The following is a 6000-nucleotide window of genomic DNA, read 5'->3' as shown; positions in this document are numbered from 1 at the left end:
CTTATTTACTTGCCTTGGCTTAGTTTGGTTTTGATACCTAGTAACATGCTTATTTCTTAATAAAATAATGATTATAAAAGTCAATTGGTTTCCTGAACAGTAACACTTGTCTTAGGGTCATCTGAGAGTGCTGCCTCGGCCTAGCATACTTAAGGAGTCCTGCCTGTGGTGCAAGTTAAGTCTAAGGACTACAAAGCCCACTTGTTTTTCTAACAGTAATATCTGAGAGTACAAGGGTGTTCTTATTAGGGCAGACCTGTAAGAAGGAGGGTTGTAGCATGGCTAGCTGAGATCTAGGACTCACTCAGCCCATTTTAGCGTGTGCAAACTCCTGATTACTCTCTGTCCAGGCATTCACGTGTGCTTTCGAGCGCCATGGTGCTTACATCATCCATATAAGTGACAGTGAAATCGCCCATGCCATGTAAGGTCTGGTCCATTAATTTTTGGAAGGACGCAGGCCATGACCCGGAATTCAAACAACCCTAGAGGACTTTAAAAAGCTGTTTTCTCTTGGTCCTCAGGGTGCATCAGAATTTGCCAAAACCCTTTGGTCAGATCGATGCATGTTATGTAATTGCACCCTCCTCAAGTCATCTAGGCGTGGCATGGGATAGGCGTCCGCCTTGGTGACATGGTTTAGTTTCCAGTAGTCTACACAAAATCTAATGCTACCATCAGGCTTGTCTATAAGTACTATGGGTGCAGCCCAGGGACTCTCAGATGGGGTGATTATCCCTGCCTTTAGCATCTCCTGGACCTCCCGTCGTACTTTCTCAACATAATCCCTGTGATGAGATGGGATTTTGAGTTAAAATCTTTTAAGGCATATGGGTTTTGTAATTAAGAAATGAGCCAGAGAGGTTCCATCTTGTTTCTTTGTATAAAGTATCTTTGCTATGCTGACAAGTTGTTTTCTAGGCGAGCAGAGAGAATGTTATTCTGATAGCCTGAGAAAAAGGACTCGGTGTGATTAGATGGGAATTGTTGTGACTCTTTGATAAACTACAGTAACCCAAATAACATCTGGTGCGTATGGGAAAGAAGTCATGTGGTGCAACAGGACTGTTTGCCTAGTAACGAACTCTGATTGGATGACATCGTGGGAAGGTGCGATAAGCCCTTGCCAGTTACTCTTGAAAAAGGAACTTTTTGCCTATGGACATTGTCTCTCAAGACCGGTCCTTCAGTCATTCAAGACCGACTCTTCATTCATTCGTGACACATGGGACTAACCTTTACTATACTGGACTTATGGGCTTTTTCCTAAGGACTACGCATGGACTATTCTCTATGGACTGTTACCTAGGGAATATCCTTTATGGACTTCTTTTCTTGGGATACTCCATGTGGACTATGCTCTTGTAATTTTGTAAGGACTATGGTACATTTACTGGATTTTTCTTTTCTAAGGACAATGGGACTTTTACTGAATTTTTCTTTTTAGTACAGGATTTTTGTTCTACAGTATCACTGAGGACTATAGCCTTTTTATAACCTACTTGGATTATTTTGTTTTTACTAATGATTTCCTGGACTGGAACTGTTTTTATTCTTTTTAATGGCTTTTTGTGTTTTTGTAAGGTTTTTGAATACTTTTCTATTTTTCATGTTTTCTTTGCCTCACTACATCTTTGTAACTAACCAGCACAATGCTAGTTTATTTGCTTTGGTTTAATTTGGCTTTGATACCTAGTAACATGCTTATTCTTTAATAAAATAAAGATTATAAAACTCAATTGGTTTTCTGAACAGTACACTTGTCATCTGAGAGTGCTGCCTCGGCCTAGCTTACTTAGAGTCCTGTCAGTGGTGCAAGTTAAGTCTAAGGACTACAAAGCCCACTTGACCTTTTCATAATAATATCTGAGAGTACCAGGATGTTCTTATGTGGGCAGACCTGTGAGAAGGAGTGTTGTATCATGGCTAGCTGAGTTTGGACTCACTCAGCCCATTTTAGCATGTGCAAACTCCTGATTGCTCTCTGTCCAGGCTTACACGTGTGTTTTTGGACCCGTGTTTGCTGACAATCCCCAGTGATCCTATATGGGGTAACAGCTATGGGTAACAGCTATCCCCAGTGTTAATTCGGTGGACTACCCCCTTGGCTTTCCCAGGTTTATTCATGAAGACAGTTTGATGTTTCTGCATGATCTCTGTCATGGTTGAGATTATTAAGGTTAAAATGTGAACTGAGGATGGGATATGTGGTTGTAGAAAGTTATAGAACGAATCCATATTGGTTCTGTGTTACCATGATTTTGTACCATGGGAATGTTTTCTTCAAGAAGTGATGGGAAAGTTCCATGTAAACCGCCATGTTATGAGGTGATAAGGAGTAAAGACACAACACCATTGTCTGGATCTAGACCTGAGACGAGGAGATGGAAAACAACACTTGTACTTCTTTTTTTAAATATTTTATTTTTAACAAAGGGTAACAAAAAGGAAAAGGGGATTGAGGTTAAGGGGAAAAGGAGAAACAATGACATACTAACATCCATTCTATACATATTGCCATGTATGCAGATGAAGTTGAGTGGAGCCGGAGCTCGGGACGCTGGGGTCGCTTGTGGACTGCGCGGCAGACCTCGGAGGTGCGGAGGTTCCTGCCTGGCCCTGGGGGGCATGTTTGGTGGAGTTTTCCTTGCGGGGGACCTGGTGGCTGGTGACTGGAGGCTGGTGGGTTCCCTTGACGGGCGGACAGAGAGTTGGGATCAGAACCAGCCAGGACCAGGGAAGCACAGCACTGCTACAAGAGCCAGAGGGAGCCGAGAGATCGGGGGAACGCCGGAGTGTCAGCGTGCCGGCGCCCTGTTGGTGGTTCCCTCTCCAGCCCTTTTTTTCCCCGCTTGCTGTCTTCCAGCTAGCAAGGACGCTTGCTGTTTTCCAGCTAGCAAGAACGCTTGCTGTTTTCCAGCTAGCAAGGACGCTTGCTGTTTTCCAGCTAGCAAGGACACTTGCTGTTTTCCAGCTAGCAAGGACGCTTGCTATTTTCCAGCTAGCAAGGACTCTTCCCTAACCGACCTCCAAGGGTTGAGAATGGTAGGGACTGAGTTTTTTCCAACTTGGGTTTTGATGTCTCTGACCCTGCTTGCCTATAACATCATGAACCCTGAGCTAATAATTGAGAACTGTGAGTCCTACCCCTTAAAGGAAGATTGTAAATCAGCACTGCTGTTAACACCAGTAAGGACAAGGTTACGTGGTGGAGAAAGTCAGGTCTGGGATATATGTGGGGGATAGTTATTGTGGGATTGTGTAATTAGTTTTTTTAATTGTTATTACACTGTACCTGGCCTATGTTTGTTCACCTGATGTATATTATTATTACTTTGTTATATTGTATATAATTATATGTTTTCTTTTTTGTTATTTGATTTGTTTATAATAAGTTATACGCTTTTCTTTTCCTCTTTTTTCTTTCCTCTCTTTCTCCTCCCTCCCTTCCCTTCCTTCTCCCTTCTCCCTTTTTTTTGTCATGGAATGGAAGGCCTGCCCTCCCAGCGAGGGGCCCCAAAACATCTCTGTGATCACGGGTAGGGGAGATATGGCGTTGGCACCATCTCTGCTTGTGTTAGAAGAACGACGGACAGATGCTTAAAGGCTGTTCATTGTTCTGAGACAGTGACCAACCCCCAGTATCGAGGTAGCCAGACCAGTCGGCCCTCCACTCTACACCTGGTGTTGTTGAATGCCAGGTCTGTATTCAACAAGGCCCAGGTGATTCACGACCTTATCCTGGAGGAGGATGCAGACCTGGCATGCATAACTGAAATATGGATTGGCGGAAAGGGGGGTCCCCCCCTAGCATTCATCTGTCCACCCGGTTATGCTGTCCAACACCAGGGTAGACTGGAGGGTCGGGGGAATAGCCATTATCTATAAATCCATCCTGGAGGTTGCTAGGCGCTCCTCGGTGGTAAAGCCGGGTCTTGAGGCTCTCCACGTGTCAATTGGGGCCAGGGATGGTATTGGGATCTTGCTGGGTTACCGTGCTCCCCGCAACCCAGCCATTTCCCAACCGGAGCTGGTGGACTTTGTCTCCACGGCACTGTTGGGTTCCCCAAAGCTATTAGTTTGGGGGGATTTCAACGTGCATGCGGAGTGTCATGTTCCCGGGGGTTACAATAGCCAAAGTCTGATAAACCAGTCCAGGGTCAGAGATATCAAGAATGCAAAGCTAAAGTCCAGAAACCAACTTACAGAATGAAGTCCAATGTCAAAGTCGAGGGCCAAAGTCCAGAGTCCAATACCAACGCAGTCCAGGGTCAAAGTCCAGAGTTCAGAGACAGGAACAAGATGAAAGAAACGTGGATGCAAGCCAAGGTTTTGACTCTTTGCTTCATTGTCCGAGCCCTCTTGAAGTTCCTGCAGACATTGCTTGGCCCAGGAATCTCAAGCTTGGCTGGCTCAAATCTCATCAGCCAGGGAGCGGGTGGTTATGGCTGCAAAGACTGAGGGAGGCAGGATTGGTGAAATTGGGGTTTCTTCAGAAGCCGGAACAACATATTCTGGTTTGCGGGACAAGGCGTCAGCTTTCCGATTCTGGGTATGTGGGACATAAGTAATACGGAAGTCGAACCGGGAGAAGAAGAGACTCCGTCGGATCTGGCGTTGGTTAAGGCGTCGGGCTGTTTGTAAGTGTTCCAGGTTTTGATGATCCGTCAAAACTTGGACTGGGTGATGGGCCCCTTCGAGGGAATGCCTCCAAACCTCGAACGCTGTTTTGATGGCCAAAAGTTCTCGCTCCCAGATGGTGTAGTTACGCTCCGAGGGCGTGAACTGCCGGGAGTAGAACACACAGGGCTGTAGTGGCTGTGAGGGGTCCTCCCACTGGGACAGTATTGCCCCCAGGGCAACACTGGAGGCATCTGTTTCCACGGTAAACGGAAGCCGGGGATCCGGATAGCGTAGGATGGGCTCAGTGGTAAAACGGGTCTTTAAGGTGGTAAAGGCATGATCTGCCTCCGGAGTCCAAAGGAACGGCTCCTTGGGCCGGAGGAGACGGTACAATGGCGTGGTTACATCCGCGTAAGATGGTATAAACTGATGATAATAATTTGCAAAGCCAAGAAACCGTTGCACATCCTTACGATTCCGAGGTTTCTGCCAGTTTAATACCGTCTCGATCTTCTTTGGGTCCATCTGGATTCCTTGGGGAGACACAATGTGACCGAGGAATTCGACTTCTCACAGGTTAAATTCACATTTCTCCAACTTGGCGTAGAGTCGATGTTCCCGTAATCACTGTAAAACCTGGCAAACATGTTCCATATGCCGAGCGGGGTCTCGGGAATAAATCAGAATGTCGTCCAGGTAAACAATTACAAAGCGATCGAGCAAGTCCTGAAAGATGACATTCATGAATCGCTGGAACACCGCTGGAGCGTTAGTTAATCCGAAAGGCATGACTAGATATTCATACTGGCCATAACGTGTTCCAAAAGCCGTCTTCCACTCGTCACCATCACAAATTCGTACCAGATTATAGGCGCCACGAAGATCCAACTTGGTATAGACTTGGGCCCCTTTAAGGCGATCCAGAAGCTCACCGATCAAGGGCAGAGGGTAGCGGTCTCTAACAGTTATCTTATTCAAAGCCCTGTAGTCATTGCAGGGGCGGAGCTCCCCACCCTTTTTAACAAAGATGACAGGGGCAGACAGAGGTGACGTGGATGGCCGGATGAATCCCCGTTTCAGGTTTTTATCCAGAAAGGCCCTCAAGGCTGCGAGCTTGGGTTCCGACATGGGGTAGATCCGTGCCACAAGAAGGGGTGCCCCAGACACCAAATTAATAGCACAGTCAAAGTTTCGGTGCGGAGGCAGTTGGTCAGCCCCCTTTTCCTCAAAGGCATCAGCAAAGTCCTCATATTCCAAGGGTATTGCGGACTTATCTGCTGACCCTGCTGCGGCCAAGGTAGCTGGTGGATCCAGATGCGGACATGGATCCCTGAAACTTAACTCTCCTCGTGTCCAGTCTATTTGGGGATTATGGGT

Source organism: Pogona vitticeps, chromosome 1 (genome assembly GCF_051106095.1).
Source record: "Pogona vitticeps strain Pit_001003342236 chromosome 1, PviZW2.1, whole genome shotgun sequence".
Taxonomy (NCBI): domain Eukaryota; kingdom Metazoa; phylum Chordata; class Lepidosauria; order Squamata; family Agamidae; genus Pogona; species Pogona vitticeps.
This window is presented reverse-complemented; position numbering follows the sequence as displayed.